The sequence below is a fragment of the Petaurus breviceps genome, unplaced genomic scaffold, assembly GCF_028583685.1.
Source record: "Petaurus breviceps papuanus isolate PSGF00001 unplaced genomic scaffold, PetGlider_PUasm1.0 90730, whole genome shotgun sequence".
In the NCBI taxonomy this organism is placed as follows: domain Eukaryota; kingdom Metazoa; phylum Chordata; class Mammalia; order Diprotodontia; family Petauridae; genus Petaurus; species Petaurus breviceps.
The window spans coordinates 5,965,892-5,985,891 of record NW_027187324.1 but is presented as its reverse complement, the minus strand read 5'-3'; positions in this window follow the sequence as shown (position 1 = coordinate 5,985,891).

Genomic DNA, 20,000 nt, shown 5'->3' with positions numbered 1-20,000 from the left:
CTGTATCCTTTAACCACATGATTAGAGCCAAAACATTAGCTTCACTAACATCAATTAGTTTTTACAAGGGGATATTGAAGCCACTCTTCCATCTACACCTTGGCCCCTGGAGAGAAATGTCTTAACTTTAGGGGGAAGCTCCAGAGCATTCCTCCAATCAAGCTGATTTCTGGATGTGGTAAAGTCATTTAATAAGTCTATATCATGTTTAAAGGAAACAGTATCTCAGCTTCTGGGCAACTGATTGCTAGGTTGAGTCAGACACATTTCTCCCCAGAACTGCTCTGGCTTCATGGGCTCAGATATTTCGATTTTGGCAGACTCTGCTATGTATCCATGTCAAAAAGTTGTTGAACTTCTGATGGCTCTTTTGACCTTTAAATGCTCATAATGTCATTCTTTCTCCACTTGGTTCAAGAAAAAAGAAATATAAAATATGGAAGAAAGAGTAGCAACATATGTTCAGAGTTATATAGTGATCTGGATGGAGAGATAAGGGACTAGGGAACCTCCTTCTCTCCCCCTTATAAGACCAAAACAATTCTTCTTTCTCCTCACTGGAAAATCAACAGGGAGAACAGACAAGTTCCTTTGCTGGAGCTGTTTGGATCTATATATTGAGTACTGCCTCAATAGCTACTTAGATGACTTTTCCTCATCGCCCAGTAATCATACAGGAAACAATTGCAAAATATGTAAATATACTTTGAAGTAGAAGGTATGACTTTCATATTGAGATTAAACATGCATAAAAAAAGCTTACCAAGCATCTATGCTAGCTAACAGCAGATCAATCTCACTACTCACTGTTCAAAGTATTGGGTTCAAATTGATCAGATTATAGAACCATTTGAGTTTTGACTAGTTTTAAATTTAATTTGTGTTTATTTTACTGTTTTGTGTTCAATAGTTATAGCAAAAGTGTGTGAACCTTTGAATACGATAGTGATATTATTGGTTCTAGAACAGTCAGGTAGGTTGTTTGGCTTGTTTTCCATGAATTAATGTTAATTATTATTTAACAATACACTAAGTAATAAATTCATATGATGCCATTTCATTCACAGCCAGAGTCCAGTGTAATCAAAGTACTGTTAGTTAGTTAATCTTACAAGACAGCTGTCCTCAGTTGTGGTTTGGTCTATGTCTGGGATCAATTTACTAGATTGACACTAAGGCTATTTCAAGTTCCATAAATCAATCCATCAAAAAAAACATTCATTAAATCACTATTTCCATTTTTGAAACTGTCTACATGCTGGGGATGCTAAGGCAAAATTTAAAGGTATTGGCCTCAAAGAAATTACATTCTAACATCCAACACACATTTAAACATATTCAGTCATTTCAACTGTGTCTAATTTGTGGTCCCATTTGGGGTTTTCTTGGCAAAGATACTGAAGTGGTTTTCCATTTTTTTCCCCAGTTCATTTTACAGATGAGTAAACTGAGGTACATAGGTTTAAGTGACTTGCCCTCGGTCATATAGCTGGTAAGTTTATAAAGCCAGATTTAAAATGAAGAATTATGAGTCTTCTTGACTCCAGGTCCATCACACTATCCCTTGTGTCACCTACTTGCCCAATATGCATATGTATTACACATACACACACACTCATTCACATGCATGCACATACATAAACATACAAACAATATATTAACTACATTGCATATAATATATGCAATCAAATAATATAATAATTATAAAGCACTTAGCACAATGCCTGGAATATAGTAAATAGTTAAGAAATTCCTGTTTCCTTTCCTTACTGTATAAGTATATACAAACCACATACATGGTAACATAGAATGGTATGGTAATAAGCAGTTGGGCAGACCAGGAAACTGAGTTTTGAAGGAAAATACTTATAAAATTCTGTGATTCTATTATGATAGGAAGTTAACAGAGATCCATCTAATTAGCACCATGCTACAGCCAAATGGATTATGTAGTAATGCATTAAAGGAAAGTATCAGTTAAAGGTGGGAAAGTAAGTTATTTGACCTGGGACTCTTAAAAAATTGTAGTAACTTGTAGATCAAACATCAACTGTGCCAGTGAGCCCATTGTGGCAGAGTGCATTTTGCCAAATTATTTCTAGTATTATAATGACATTTTGAAACAAGGGAGCATTATTAGGGCAAATGAATTGGCTTGAACATTTTAGACTCACACCACAAGTTCACATAATCAGCCTCAGGCACTGAAAAACTTAAAAGCTAGTCTGATAGTGTTTCTTACAAATATTCTTTGAATTTTATGACTTGTCTCCCACATGAGGCGTAATAGTTTCAATGTTCTAATTAGTACTTGTGTATATTGCTATTACTTTGTCTCTTTAATCACATTATTAAGACGGTTATGGAGATTCCTTATAGAATCACACTTTATAATAGTGTTTCTAATTTGAATATGTCCTTTTTTATGTTGTCTGAATCTGAAACATCATAAACTCTTTTTATGGGTCCTTTGATAGTAGTCACTTCCCTGCTTTATGCTTGATTAGAACATACAGTACTAAGTAATAAAGAAATTTCCTGAAGCTTAAGAGTTTTAGTGTTAGGGGGAGAAAAAGCAGCTAACTTCCTTTTTCTTTCTTTTCTAATGTTAGAACCTATATACATATATATGTGTATACACACACACAAATATATTGTCTTTAATCTATGAACAAGAATTCTGGAAAACTTGTATTATTTTCTTAAATAGGAATTTAAGAGCTCTAAAGTTTTCTGGTTCTTGTGAACTGTCTTTCAGAACTCTCAACTCAAAGAAACAAGTGGATAAATCTTCATTCTTCTGATACATTTTTTTCTGATACAACCTTTCTTGCTATCTTTTATTAGTTCAAAAGTCCTGACTTCATCAATGTGTTTATTCACATTACTGATAACACTAACAACGACATGATGGAAAATTGCCTTTCAGAGATTCTGTTGGTTAAAAAAATATTTTAAAAATAATATTAATAAAAAAAGTCACCTGGCACTTGGCACTCTGGCAATGTCTATCCAAATTTAGGTAGACTCTTCTTTGGGTAGAGACACAACAATTTGCTGGTCTCACATTCAAAACCCGAATGGCATTATCTTATGCCTCTTTGTGGTGTAAAACTAACCTGAGATTAGTTTCAAGGCCCTGTCAGGGAAGTAAGTTCTCTGGCAGATTTTACCAAGATAAAAAGACTTTGAGAATGGGTTTGTTGACCTTTGCTGCCAGAAGAATAATTTTAAAGTCCACAAAGGAGGGGCAGCCAGGTAGCACAGCGAGTATGAGCACCAGCTCCAGTGTTGGGATGACCTGGATCAAATCCGGGCTCAGATACTCAGCACAACACCCAGAAATAACTGGCCGTGTAACTTTGAGCAAGTTACTTAACCCTGATTGCTTTAAGAAAAAAATAAAGTCCACAAAGGAAAACAATTGACTCTCCTTTTTGCAACTATTATACAGCTAATTGACTCAGATGTCAAATCAAAGAGTTGCATTATCTATTTTTATGATGAGTACTTAAATAACTTAAAGTCCTTAAAATAACAAGAGATTTTGAAGCCCCCAAACCAACCATATATTTCTTTTTTTTTTTTTTTAAAGCAATTGGGGTTTTTGGCGTTAAGTAACTTGCTCAAGGTTACATGGCCAGTTTTTTTTTTGTGCGTGCGTGCGTGTGTGTGTGTGTGTGTGTGTGTGTGTGTATGTGTGTGTGTGGGTGTGGGTGTGGGTGTGGGTGTAGGTGTTAAGTATCTGAGGCCAGAACCGATCCTGGGTCTCCCGACTCTGGGGCCAGTGCTCTTACTCACTTCGCCACCTAGTTTCCCCCAAACATATATTTCTGTGAGACCTTCTGAATGTCAATGAAAATCTAAAAATCATAGTCAAATTACCATTTTTGAAAGGAGAATTTGATGAAAATATTTAAGCATTTAGCAGTATTAATTACCACTAGCAAGTGGTATTGCTAACATTAAGAACAAATGATCATCCAAAGTAGGAACAATACTTACCAATAAACTAAAATGAGTTTTGCAATCTATTCATGGGAGGGAAAAACATCTCAGAATTTGTTTCTAGTGTTGACTACAACAAAAGGAAAATAGAAAACTGCTTCGGACGAGATTATTAAGAGAATGTTAATTTAAATCAAAAGGAAGAGCCATATTTATCTTCACAAAACATAGGGCTTATGCTAATGCTCTTGGAACCTTGGGCTTTGCAATGTGCCAAAAAGGACAGTAAACATAAAGGTACTGGTGGAGATTTTGTTGTCTCTAGTGTCTGAGGGAGTTTGAGTTATACAATAATTGTATTCAAACAGCAATAGTCGACTACTTTCTAATGATAATTCAAACTCATTACCATTTTAGGTGGTATATTAGAAAAATACATATTAGAATTGCTTTCAATTTTTTTCTACCATTTTCCCAACAATTATAGTCGTGGATGAAATTTCACAATTCTTTTTCCTCTCATTTATTTGATCAGATCTTGATTATTCATATTCAGCCAATTTATAATGGAACTTACCTGGCCTGAATACATATGTCCCCATATCCATATTCCCATCATCATCATCAACAACAATAGCACCACCATCATTGTTATTGACTACATTACCCTTAAAATATTTAGGTATCTAATTCTAGGGAAGGGACTATGTAAAGTCTTCCTTTTGTACTTTCTTATAAAACTGAAAATAGTTTGGGTCAGTTTTGGGTAATTGTTGACTTAATAACTAGTTCCACATCCCTGCCCTCCTCATCATACCTATCCACACAAATTCAGTCACTAATAGTTTTTAGTGGCCAGTACCTTTCCCAGGAAAGATGAATATGAGTGACTAAATGTGCCTTACCTTATTTTTGTTGTTATTTAAAATATTTTGTTAATTTTTAATATAATTGGTTTCTCTTATGCATTTAAAAGTACTATTCTGAGAAAGGGCCAACTAAGTTCATGACTCAAAAATGTTAATAAGAATCCTTATTCAAAATAATTTTTGGAATATCTACAGTTTTGGACACTTCATGCGATAATACATGCTACAATGACTGTTTCGATACAAATGAATAGAATGTGGGTCCTGTGTACTTCTACAGCTCCAAGTTGTATAATTTCATTTGGTTTGATACTCCCTCCATAGATAGAGATTGCAAGCCCTTTATGCATTTTTAAATCCATGGGTTTTGACTGATGAGTCTGTTCAAGTTGCTTTCGACCAAAAGTTCATTATTCTGTGGCTAACATGTGCTGATGAGATTTTCTTCAATGAAACAGGTGGATTCTTAGGGAACTAACATAGTCTATTTCCTAGGCCTTTACCAAAAGCCTTTCCTAAGTGACAAGAAAGCACACAATTCAACACCTCTTTTGTTTCATGCTAGTTTACAAATATTATCTCGTTTGATCCTCACAACAACCCTGGGACATAGGTGCTATTATTGCCCACGTTCTACAGATGAGGAAACTGAGATAGACAGAGGTAAGTAAATTGCTCAGGATTACACAGCTAGTAAGTGTCTGAGACCAGATTTGAACTTATCTTTCTGACTGAGGCCCTCTGTTGTATCCACTGCACTACTGAGTTGCTTCTGATAGTTAAACCTACCAGAATCTGCACTTCTCTTGCAATGTCTTTAAAAATTCAGAGCCATGTCCATTCCATGATGTATCAGAGCAAAATAGTAATGAACATAGATATGTTCATATATAATTATAAATAATTATTTTAACAATCATTTCTGAAAACTATGAAAACAAAATTAATAATATTAAAAGGTATAATTTGTATAGTCATTTAAACTTTACAGAGCACTTTATATTACTGCAGAATTTGTTCCACATGGAAATACCGTGAAGTAGGTACAATTATTATTTCTATTTTGCTTATAAACGAGGCCAAAAGAACTGAAATGGCTTGTTCAGATTCACATAGCTAGTAAAAATCCTGAGCAGAATTTGAACAACGATCATATCCCCAACTTCACTTTATGTTTAGCACTGTAGGCTTGATTAAAAGAGAGAAAACTTAGGAAGTCCAGCTCCCTATCACAACCTCTGAGAAAAGTGTCATTCTCCTTGCAGACAGATTTAATTGTGTTACTTCCATTTAAATGTAAGATCAGAGAGAAGAATCAGCCCTGGGCAACTTGCAAATGTTTGACAGGCCTGAGTCAGGTAGTTTCCTAACTGGACAAGGGATAAAGAAATCATGTAAGTAGTGGAAATGAGAAGAAAATTGCAAATTACATCAGAGTAGACTGGAGAGGTAAAGGGCCTTTAGGACTTTAGCTAGGCTTTAGGGGCTTTCCTTTCAATTCAGGCAAGGCAGACTAAGGAATTGATCAGTCAGTACTCACTGAGAGCAAGGGCAAAGATATTGTTGGCAGCAGGGTCCTGAAAAAATATACTAATCAACTGGTTTGGCTACAAACCTCAACACAGCTTGAAAACACTTTTTATTGGAAGAATGTGGTTTGGTCATTAAGATATACCGCTAGGATCTTTATACAATGCTTTATTTTTCTTTGAATAATTTGTTTCCTCCAGCTTAGACTCATGGTGAGTTTAAAAGATTCTGTTCATTGAAAATGGTCAGCTGTGAGGAGGAAAAGGAACTTGAATAAATGAGAACAAACTAATAAGTACCAAAATAACCCCAAAACCGAAAAAACCACATTTGATTGGTCATATTATAGGGAATTTTTGAAGTCATGAGAGTAGAGAAAATGTTTTTCATGCTGGGTATTTATTTACTTGGGCCCTTTTTTGTTTACACTTTATTGAACACTTAAAACACTGGATTAGTCCATAACAGGGCTAAATTATTAGAACAAGAGATAGCCACAAAGGTTAATGAAAATATAATTAGTACTGCTTGTGCTACATGCAGCTGAAAAGAGAGTCGTAAATCCTATTAATCCTTCTTAGTTCACAAATTATTGACCTGATAGGCAATAATGTCTCTAGTTTATTGTGTCAGTTTTGCTAAAGTGCTTGAAGAATGGGTCTTGAGTTAAAATTCTTGTGTATTGGTCTAGTCTTTTTAAGAAAATAAATGCATAATTTGTTAAGTATATAGTAATGTAAATGACAATGCTTAACAAATTATTTGGAAGCAAAACATAGTAGAAAAAAACACTTTTTAGTTTGGAAGGTACAAACTTTCAGAAAGTCTTTCAAAAGGGCTTTGATTCAACAAATTTTAAGCACCTTCTATGTATGAAACACCATTGTAGGTGCGGAGAAAGAGTAATGATACATTAATAATAGTTTACCATAACATATTAAACCTCAATGGATGTGGGATATTAATTATTATATTTTATTCAGTTGAACAGGCATTTATTAAGGACCTGCTATGTGACAGACATTGTAATAGACTCAGAGTATAAAAATAAATGATGAAATTGCTCCTGCTATCAAAGAGTTTTTTTGTTTTGTTTTGTTTTTTCTGTAAAGACCAATACAACATACAAACAAATATACAGGATATATTCAAAATCCAGAATATGTGCAAAATAAATACCAAGTGATTGTAGGAGTTTGGCACAAACAATTATAGGAAATAGTAAAATCTTCTTGTATATATAATTATAGTAATGAATAAAATTTCACAATTCTTTTCCCTCTCATTTATTTGATCAGCTCTTGATTATTTGTATTCTACCAATGTATAATGGAACTTACCTGGCCTGAATATATATGTCCCCATATCCATATTCCCATCAGCATCATCAACAACAATAGGAACACCATCACTGTGATTGGGTACATTGCCCATAAGATATTTAGGTGTCTAGGGATACATATCGAGGGCTTCTGACAGGGAGGGGTACAGCAAGAGAACTTTGCAGACATGAGGGACAGCCTGTACGAAGACAAAGGGACAGCTTAGATTCTCATATACAGAACACAGCAAGTCAAACTTTATCCCATCCATTCCTTATTATTTTCTCTACTTCTCAGATATATCTTTTGAAAATCTTCCACATAAGAATTTCTATTCTGGAGACCTCCCTCTGGTTCTTTTAATATTTCATGGATAAGGGCAGAACATTTATGTTTTCCATTTTCTCTAGCTCAGTATCACTACATAGCAGACCAATCTCATTTTCCCATCTTACTGTACATGATTAGCAACTCCAAACCACAAATTCCAGAAATCTGACTCTTTCAGCACCACCCTAGATGCCCCCAGGAGCATTTTAACGACTTGCTCCCCCTCTCTGAAAATCCTGAAATTGCAACAAAAACAGGGGACAGTAAATGCTTATGTCTAAATTCTCTTTTCAGACCTGCAGTGCCTAGGGCAACAATTGGTCTGTCCATCTGTTATTCTTCACCATCGCTACATGAGTAACCTACTTCCTTTCCTATTTATATGTGTCCTTGACAATGTCTTTTATGCTACTTGTGGTATACAAGACATCTTTGAAAATATCCTACAGCCTGTTTTATGCCTATTGTGAAATTTTCCTTTTCTCTTGGGATCACCTGAAGTTTTTGCTCTTCTGAGACCATAATGTCCCTTTATATCTCAGATTCAGTGACCTTTCCAGTGTTAAGTGGCTGATATGTATTAGAACTGGGAGGTTTAACCATATTTTCATGATTATAGGATGTAGTCAATAACCTGTAGAAAAACTTGATATTAAAATGATATGCTTTAGTATAAAATAATTTTGATTAATACAACATATGATGTACAAAGATAAATGACTTATTTTTTTCCCTCAAGGAGCTTATAGTTTAGTAGTGATGACAATATATAGTTAAATCAGTCTATTTAGGCTGGGTGGGAAAATTAAAAGCACAAATACAGTAAGTGTACAATAGAGTTAAAAAGTATTTTTAATAACATATGAAAGAGATCACAGTCATGTAGCAAGATGAGCCTAAGGTCCTGATAAAAATAAATCAAATTTCTGATATACTGATGTACTATGGAAGCATTTTGGACTACCAGACTTAGGCACTTTTCTCTAATTTCTTCAGTTAATGACTTTTATCAATTCCTTTAAGTCATGATACTTGAACTGAATTAAAAAAATCTTTCTCAAGTAAAGAGCCTATTTCTAGTATTATGATGCTCATACTAATGGTGATATAGACTATTTTATGGTCCTCACTTTAAAAAAAATCATTTTTTAAAACTATCACATAAAAACACTCTCCTACTTGCTACTTGGTATATACATGCCATGCCATTTTCACCTCTGAGCTTTTGTACAAAATGTCCCTAAGTCCTGAGTTTCCCTCTCTTTTAACTTCCATTTCCCAGAAATTTTGACTCCCTTCAAGGGAGTTAACCAGCCTCTTACTCAAGGCTTTTCTTGTTCTCCTTACTTGGTGGTATTCCCCCACTTTCAATCCCTGATGACATTATGTTGCATTTAATTTCATATAGTGTGTATCTATTGACAAGCATACATGCCATTTTATCTCAGTAGAACTACATCTTTTAAGAACAATGACTATATATATATATATATATAGTCATTTTATCTTCAGTGCCTAATTAGGGACATGGGGCATAGTAGGTGTTTACTGTGTATTTGCTGAATTCAATTCAATCTTTTACCTTTGCCTTTACCAGCCAGTCAGCATTGGTGCTTATGATTGGGCTTAATATAACTTGTGATAGGAATAAAATGTACTACCAGACATAACAGCATTGATGATCACATGATATGTGTAGAATATTATATGTAAGGCAATGAGCTCCTATTGAAAGGAAGAGAAGGTGTAACCACAATTACATGGATGGTGAAGAGTTGTGGGTTATTTTCTATTGATGATACCATACTTTAAATCTGTATCCCAGTGTTTCATAATCACTTTTACAGTGTGTTTCAAGGAATCAATGACTCCCATGGTCAGGAACAGAACTGCACTAAAGATACCTATGTTCCTCCATGTTGAAAGTACTTCACATTTAATGCACATTTTAGGTTAATGACTTGTCTCATTTCATTTCAGCACTCAGACTTAAAATATTCCCTCTTTTTTCCCACTGCTTCATGCCATATAATAACCATGTTCCTGGTCTCTGCTCTTCACCAGTCTAAATTAATATGGATCACTAGTAACTGCAAGTTCACTGGGAGAAAATCCCAAATGAATTTCCATAGTTGGTTTGGTTTTCAATGAGGCAGATATCAAGAAAACCTAGTCCAACTTATAGTTCATTGGTTATGTTAGTAAGAAACTGAAGTAAAATGGATTCCAAAATAAGAATGCTATGCATTAGCCAAATCTCATTTTTTCTGATCACTTTAAATTATACAAATAGTCGAATTAAATTCTCCAAAAATCATCCCAGTAAAGTATGTGGTAGTCCAAATCTTATTTTCTCTATGGAAAAACAGATTAATGAGGAAGCTTAGACACTTATCTCTGGCTTCCAATTTGAAACTTTAAAAGGCTTTTAATTACTTAAATGGATTTCTAATTGTTTCAAATTTTCCTAGACTAATTTAAAAAATCTGTCAGTTCTTAATTCATTCATTTTATGCATAAATTTTACAATTGCAAAATAGGTCATTCATCAAGTAAAAAGATCCAAAAAACATCTTGACAGACAAATAGTAGTCTGGGCTTAATAACCCAAAATCTAATAGGCATAAAGGTAAAGTCTTGTATTTAGTAGTTTAGTGTGATCTAGCCAAAAAGAGATAACATAATTTTAAGCCACACTAATGAAAGTTTCATATCCAGAACAAAAGAGAGAAGAATCCTGTTTGCAGAATTTAAGAAGTTCCTACTTGGAAGGAAGCTCAGTATCCATCTAGCCCATACTGTAAGTGAAAAAGAATATCTTTCTACAACATGTGTGACAAGATATTTTCTGACCTTTGAAGGAAGATTTCCAGTGAAGAGGAAGAACCTATTATATCCTAAGGTAGCCCATTCCACTTGAGAACAAATTTATGGGTAGCAAGATTTTTTTCTGATACAGAACCTAACTTGCCTTTCTGCAACTACCATTCATAGATTCCAATTTTACCTCTACTGTAAAAAGAACAAAAAACTGCAAACCCTCTTCTACACAACAGTCCTTCGAAGACAAGGTAACCACACTCTTTTTCTTCATCTGATTCTCATATGCCATACATGTGAGGCCTTTTACCATCCTACTTCCCACCTTCAAGAGAATCTCCAGTTTCTTAGTTGCCTTTCTAAAATGTGGTGGTTAGAACAGAACACAACATTCCAGATACTTTGTGACAAAAGCGAAGTATATAAGAACTATGACTTTCTTATTCCTGGAAATCATTTTTCTATTAAGGTAACCAGAAAAAATGCATCATCTCTTATAGGCTACTTCTGAACTCTCAGTCATGGTGATGGGTTGGATCCCAAAAGGGCAAATACTATTGAGTTTCTAGAGATAACTATGCAAGTTGCTATAACTACGGTAGTTCATGTACGTTCACTGGTGTGATCTTCATTAGTAATCAGACAATACATTTAATTGTTTTTTAGCAAAAGCATTTACAAAAGTATAATCTTAAAAATGATTAGTATATATCTCTTTTTGTAGATGATATGATGATATGCTTGGAAAATTCCAAAGCCTAAAGGGAAAAGTTAATTGAAACAATTAATAATTTTAGCAAAGTAGCAGGATATAAAGTAAATCTATATAAATTGTCATCATTCCTATATGTCATAAATAAAAACTTGCAAGAAAAACAGTGAGATCCCCTACAAACATACCTCCAAAGGCCTGATACAGAGATGTCCCTTAATAAAAGATTTTGTTCCATAAAACTTGTATTTAGTCAAAAGGCCACACCCAAAGACCTAGAAGGCCACCTGTGATTTGTTCTGTGAAGTTTGGATTCAAAGGGCTGCACCCAAGCACCTGGAGGGCTATGTGTGACCTTGAGTCCACAGATTCCCCACCCTTGGTCTAGACTTTTCAGTTCCTGAATGAATCAATCAATGTATGTGCACATACATATGTATGTGTGTACGTACATATATTTAGTTATATATTCATGAGTGGACATATACAATGCATTTGAGTCAAAGGTGTGACTTTTTACATACATATATGTATACACATATAGACACATATGCATATATGTGTGTATAGCTATGTACACATATCTTTGTGTGTCTATGTGTCCGTGCAAACCAAGTCATGTTACTGATTCTGTCAATGACATATTTCCAGTGTGATGTTGATTGGTTTCCTACAATTGCTAAGACCCTATATTCCTCACAAATTAATTAAGGATCTATTTACATATTGTACAGATTTAGGAAAATACCTTAAGAGGTACTTTACATATTTTGTTTCCCTTCTGAGCTTGCCTTGACCACATATGTTTAGATGGGGAGGGGAGGGAGAATTCTCTACTTCTAAAAGGATTAGTACCCTTGCTTTCTGTGTCACATCATTGTCTCAATTCATCTTGAAGTATTTGAAAATCTGACTCTGCGTTTGGTCAACCATGTCTGGAATATTATCTTAATTCCTTAGCATATCTAAATGAAAACAATAATAATGTTCAAAGTCCTCAAAGCTATGTCATTTAAGGTTTGATTCAAGGAACTAGGTTCTGGGGATCTTCAGGTGTGTTAAAAAAATAATTAGAGAGATTATTGTTCTTTGAAAACATACATGTTTTTAAATGTTTGATAGTTTGGTATATGGATAAGGATTTAGACTTACTTTATTCTTTATCTCTACAGATAAAAAATAAGACAAGTGGAGAAAATTACAGGGAGGCACACTTTGCCTTAGATAAGGGAAATTTCCTATCAATTAGAGATATTCAAAATTAAAATGGAAAGCATGGGTAGAGAGTCATTTTAATATATCATATATTTTATACATGTATATTATATGTAATATATTTTAATAATCTCTTTTTGACCTTTTCCTTTTTTTTGAAATTAAAAAAAAAACTCTTAGAGCCCTCAGGTATGAAGCTCCAGGGCTACATACTTTTTGAACTCTGGCATCCATGATCCTTAGTTTTAAGAACAGACATGTTAAACCGAAATACCAAAAATAAAAAAAAAAAACCTTTAAAACAATGAACACCACAAAATCTGTGTAGAATGGTATCGTCCATGCTCTTGGCAAGCAGATGAGAGCACTTGGCATTCCCATGAACACATCCACAAAAGAAGCTAAAGGTCTCACAGAAGAAGGACTATCTTGGCCATACAGAGGCAATATCACCACCAATGTTTTACCATTGCTGGGGATCTTCAAGAAGTGTCTAGATTTATTAATTACTGGAAGCATGAGAAGTATTAATTCCAGATGATGGTTAAGGTACCTTTCAGCTCTAAGATTATACTTTAAGGATAAGGGGAAATGATATTTTTTCTGTTTTTGTTTTTTTGGTTGCAAAATCTACATACGTAGGACACTCCAAGAAGGAATGGAATGTCTGCTTGGAGGATAGCTGAGGATGATAACTGACAATTGAGAGAGACAGAGAGAGAGGGAGAGAGACAGAGACAGAGCGAGACAGAGAGAGAGAGAGAGAGACAGAGACAGAGCGAGACAGAGAGAGAGAGAGAGAGAGAGAGAGAGAGAGAGAGAGAGAGAGAATAGGTCAATGAGGTTGACTTCAAAGGATCCTGGAAAAGTTCTATAATATATAATTTGTAAAAAGTGCAACATAATGTTTATAAGAGAACCAGCATGGATCATCAAGAACATGTGATGCCAGATAATTCTTACTTCTTTTTGCAACAAGTTTAAGGTTATTTGTATAGTTTACTCTAACATTTGTAAGGCAGTTTAAAATATTTCAGATTATTCTTGTATAAAAGAAGAATATATCAATTAAATGATAATGTAATTACATGGATTTGTAAGTGCTTGAATGGCCAAGCTCAATGAGTAATTAGTTGTTAATGGTTCACTCTCAGTTTAGGAAAAAAAAGTCTTTAGGGAAATGTTCAGGGATCTGTGCTTGACTATGTGCCATTTAGCATTTTTATCAATGAATTAGATGAAAACCTAGATAGCATAACCATCAAATTTGAAGATATCACAAACCTGGGAGGGATAGTTAATACCAGGTCGGTGAAGGGATTTGAGTTGATGGGTTGAAGAAATTGGGGTTGAAAACACTGGAGTAGCAAAGACTAAGGGGAAATCTGTAGCTGTATTCAAATAAAGGATGTCTCAAAGGTCTTGGTGCAGTTTTTATATTTCAATAGATTAAAAGTGCACTAAGATTTTTTATATTATGTATTTGAAAGTCGGCCATATAAAAGTGGAGTTAAACTTGTTCAGTTTGGTCCAGGGTGGCAAAACAAGGGGAAAATGGCAGAAGTTGCAAAAAGAATAAATTAGACTTAATGACTGGGGCCGGTGGGGGGGGGGGGACAAACTATAGCAAAACAAAACAAAAACTTTCATTTTAGAACTCTACAAAAGTGAAAAGTACTACATTGAATAGGGTTGGATTATGGAGATATGTAATACTGAGGATTCTTTCATGGGTGCAGGTGCAATTTTGAGGTTCCTTACAACTCTGAGACTCTGTGATTTGAAGGCACCCATAAATGGGTCTGGCTTTATGTGTAGCTGTAATATGCAACCCACCTGTGAGACATAATTTCAGGAATTCTGTGTATGTCTTGATGCCCCTCCATTTCTTTCTTATGTCTTATCTAATTTGCTAGATAATACCCGAAACATCCATTTAAAGTATCATTCTTTAGCTTATGGCTTTGATATTTGTTAAAATATAAATTATTTTCAAATAAAGAATACAATAAGCCAAGGTCACACTAAAGAGTTAAAATAAAGTTTTAATGAAAAGGATTCTCAAAAGAAATAGGCCATATTTAAGCTAAAAAGGAAGAAATTTCATAGTTTTATAAGGTTTCAAATTTGAAAGGAATGTGAGATGATTTAGTCCTACAATATCATTTTATGTTTGTGCCACCTGAAAGGAAAAAAAAAATTGGTTTCACTGAAGGCAACGTACTTCATAATATTTTTTTAGGTTGGCCCTTTTTATATATGCATATGAGTACTACGTATATATATATATATATATATATATATATATGACATAACAGAATAGAATATGTGCATATGCATTTGGTATAGCATTTTCATTTCATTTCATTGATTGGGAGAACACAGATAAGGAAATCTCCATGCCCAATTTAGATTGGCAAATATTCTGCAACTTGTATCCCTAGAGCATTACCTGGGGCACTGAGAGCCTTCAAGTACTGAGCCAGGATCACACATATAGTCTGTGGCAACAGTAGTCTTGAATCCATGTCACCTAGATACCAAAGATTGGTCACATCATGCTGCCACTGTGAGGATATTTATAATCCACATACAGAATGATATGGAATCAGCATAAGAATATATTTATGTAAACATCTATAACTTGCTCTCTGATTCTTTTTAATAATAAGAAAGATCTCCCTTTAAAAGACAGAGATATGTTTTTCTCCCTTCTTATAGAACGGTTAGTAGTATGTCTTCCTTTCACTACTCTGCTCATAAATTGGGAAGAAAAGAGAGAAGCCTAGAACAATATGACATGCCAAGCAGAAAAAGACAGGAAATGAGTGAGCTATTGAAAGGATGCTTTACTGAGGATCATTATAGTTCGAGATTAGGATCACAATAGAACAAGGTCATTTTAAAACGTGTAATAGATGTTGTTGCTTATTTTATAGACCTCAAATTATAAGGCACATGAAAAACAGCATTATGCATATCATTTTAAAATTTCTTAGGTGTTTTGCACTTACCTGGGAAATCAACTCAAATGAATATTTATTCTTATTTTATAATATGTTTATTTTAAGGCATTCTTTTCTTACCTCTACTAATTGGAGAAGTTATTTTAGTACTGCTTTGAAGAAGAAATTCAACTATTGCAGGGAACTATCTGATTTTCACACCAGTGAAACTAATTGATGTTTTCTCTCTGACCAAGTTTTATAGGTTGGATTTGACAGTTTCTGTAATGAGTCCTTTAGATAATGAAAATTTTAAAGCATTGATAAAAAATAAACACATTTAGACAAATGTTGAAGAATATGGGGCAGGTACATAGGAAAGAGAACAGGGGAAACAATTTTAAAATGAAATCTTGAAATAAAAAAGAAAAAAAAGAATAACTTTAATGGGACAGCAATTAAAGTTGGAAAAAATAGAACTTGAGAAAGGGAATGGGACTTTTATTACATAAGATAAGTATTTTCATAAAATAAAATTCGACAGTTTAGAATGTAATAAAATAATGAATCTATAAGTCAAACAAAAGAGAAACATAGAGAACTATTTAGTAAAGGTTGCTTGAGTATTTTTGTTTGTTCCTTACATTTTATTATATATAAAAGTATATCTTTTTATCATCATTTGAATACTGTTGAATTTCTAATTTCCTTATCTTAGTGAAAGATTTAGATGTAGAAATCTCAGAAATCACATCCCATACTTTGTGCTCGGTTTCCCCATTCATAAAACGGAATTATTGGATAAATGACATCTACTTTTTGATACATTCAAGTCCCTGGCATTTCTATATCCTATGACACATATCAGTTATCCATGTAGGGATACTTCTTCATACCTGCCCAGATTGCAAGCTATTATTTCTCATCTAGTGAATTTTTTGTCTGTGTCCTTCCATAAATTCATCATAGAGTATCTACTCAACTCCTTGAAAGCCTTTTTAATATTTCATATGAGGTTGCTAGTCCCTTCCCCTTTTTCTAAGTCCCTCTCTTTTCAAAATAGAAATTCAGAGAGAAGTTTAGCCCCAGGACTAAAGGACTCTGTGTGTGTGTGTGTGTGTGATCATTGTATAATGTTGCAACCCACTTGCACTCACTTTGTATCTTTCCATTGCCCTTTTGGTTACCTACAGTTTTGGTCTACCAAAGGTGTTTAATTATTTATAGCAATAAAGAATTTAAAAAATATCTGTGCTAAGAAAATGTAACTTGGAAAAGGAGCTTGCTTGACAACATCAGAAGAACTGGAGGGAGGGAAGGAGGGAGAGAGAGGAAGGGAGGGAGAGAGAGAGAGACAGAGAGAGAAAGAGAGACAGAGAGAGAGAGACAGAGAGACAGACAGAGAGAGAGACAGAGACAGAGAAAGGAAAGAAGGAAGGAAGGAAGAAAGGAAGGAAGGAAGGAAGGAAGGAAGGAAGGAAGGAAGGAAGGAAGGAAGGAAGGAAGGAAGGAAAAGAAAATGAGATCATCAAATACTAGGTTTCTTACAAGAATGAAATGCCCCAAGGATTTGTGACTAAGCCTGTCCTTTGGAAGATTTTATCAATGATATGGATGAAGTCATCATTATTATATCTCTGAGATTTGCAGATTACAGAAAGCCAGGGATGGGGGTAGTAAGTGTGTCATCACTGACTGATGTCAGGATCCAAAAAGATCTTGATAGACTAAAATATAATGAAGTAAAACATACAAGATGTCTAGATTAATCTGAAAAAAGATCTGGTTGTTTCAGTGGCTTGTAAGGTGGTTAACAGTCAGCATTATGAGAATTCTAATCTTCCTTCTGCTGCTATATGACTTTAAAAAGTCATTGAATCTCTCTGAGCCTCAATTTCTTAATCTGTAAAATGAAAGAATTCAACTAGATTGCCTTCTGAAGTCCCTCCTGTCTTGAAAAGTCTTCATTTCTCTGAAGTAACATAAACCACTTCCTCTGAGTCAACTGGTCTAATTTCCCAGATATACAGCTTTTGAATGTTGATAGAATCTATCAGTGACTCAGTTACACAAGGAAATTGAAATCTCCAGGATATATATATATATATATATTTTAAAACATACCAACAAAAAGTTTAAACCCATTCCTTTAGAGTAAAACCTCTACATTTTCACTGAAAAATAAATCAATTTCCCCAAAATAAACTTAGAATTATTTAAAATGAAAATAAGAGCTGTCTACAAGCCTAAGTTAAAACAGAGAAAAGTACTATAGGTATTTTGAAATAAACTTCATGAGAGTTCATATGAATTTCAAAGGGCTGTGATGACAGATCTCCCATAGCCTTAAATCCACAGAAAAAGTAAACAGATTTTGAAACATCCTAACCAAGAGTAACATAGCCTCATACTGCAGATTCTGGTGGGATATTTGAAGCTTAATTTCTGCAGAAAAAAAATCAGCAGAAAAAAAAAACACATGAAGCATTTGACCAGCTTAAACCTCCTATAATAATTAATTCAATATTTTAAAGTCTCAAATGTCACTTGCATACTGCTGACTTTGTCACATGATAATGTAATAAAAACAAAGGAAATACATGATAATAACAAAGGAAATACAACATTATTAAAGAAGGCATGGAATAAACATCACCCACCTCCTTCCAAATGAGTAAACCTTATAAAAATCTATCAACAGGAAATGAAGGAATAGGGAGCTTCATTGGAAGATCTCTATTAGCACTGGTTGTGTAACCTTGGGCATTCAGTTGGGCTTCAGTTTCTTCATTAGTAAAGTGAGGATGTTGGAGACAATCTTTCTGGGTTTTTCTGCCTCTAACAGTCTATGGATTACTCATGATTAATTTTTTTTTCTTGTAAAGGCAATCAGAAGTATCAGGTAGAAATTGAAGAAGGAAGAACTGCTGTTATATAGTTAATAAAGTGTTTTTTAGGGGATAATTTTTTTTGACTTACAGAATAATTTGATGAATGTCAGATTCTTGAACATCAAATTCTCTAGCTTCTTGAAATGTTCCTTTACTTTTATAAGACAGTACAGGACTTCATATTCTGAATCTCTTCTAATTAAGGTGACCTGAGAACTGAACCAATTGAGGAATCTCCAGATTGTCCTGATGAAGCCAGATCAAATGAACAATTTAAAAATATGTTTATTTTACATTTTATTATTTATATTACATATTGTGTGCTGAAAATTAGTTATAGAATTACACAGCTGGAACAGAACTTAGAGATCAGGAAGTCCAGTGCCTTCATTTAAAAAGATGAGAAAAGTGAAAATCAATTAGGAAAATGACTTTCCCAAAGTCACCCAGCTAGAAAGTGGCCAAGGTAAGACCTGGAGTCACATCTTCTGAATTTGATCTCCTCCTCCTACATACATAGGCACTTAACAGTTAAACAAAAATGAATGAATGAATAAAATTCTTAATAATTAGGAAGACATTTCAAATATTTTTTTTCTTTAAATGAACTAGCTTAAAAAATTCAAACATTTTAATTTCAAGTTTATAATAGATGATTTCAATATTATTTAAGAACACAATAAATAATACAATTTGGAAGTAATTTCAGGCTAGTTTCATGTATTATGGTGTTTGAGATTGCATAGAGAAAAATTTAAAAAATGTAAAAAGTAATACCAAAGATAGAGTCCCTCCTCATAACAGATCGCCAAACCTTGCATTTCCCATGTTTGGCCTTTTCCCAGGAAGAGCATGAAGTGGTGTGATAGTAATGGCAATTAAAGATTCCCCTGTATTGGCTTGGTTTTCAAATTGATTGTGTTAGAACCCAGAGCTTGTTAATCCCACCTGTGGGATGGACTTTTTGATGTGAAAAGAAAGTCCTGAACTGGGAGGAGCTGGTGACTTAGATTTGGAGAGACAAGAGAGAGGCGGAAGATCTTTTTGGAAGCAGCACCTCGTGGAGAGAGAGAGACTAAGAGAATTGCTGGTGGCCGCTTTGAATTGCCCTGGACTTTTGAGACCTGCCCCCTGAGCTGCCAAGGACTGAGGAGACATGGCTCTTTTGCTGGTACTTTGTCTGTCTGTTTTGATGTTATTTTGCCAGATTTGTCCACTGGTGAAAGACAGTCCTTTTGTTGAAGAAGTCCTGGAACCTGGCTGTTCACTAAGAAGCCCTGAGACTGTCCTGCTGACAGAGAGTGAATACTGTCCACTGGTGAAGGACAGTGCTGTTGTTGCAGGGGTCTGGAGACTGTCCTGCAGACAGAGTGAATACTGTCCACTGGTGAAGGACAGTGCTGTTGTTGCAGGGGTCT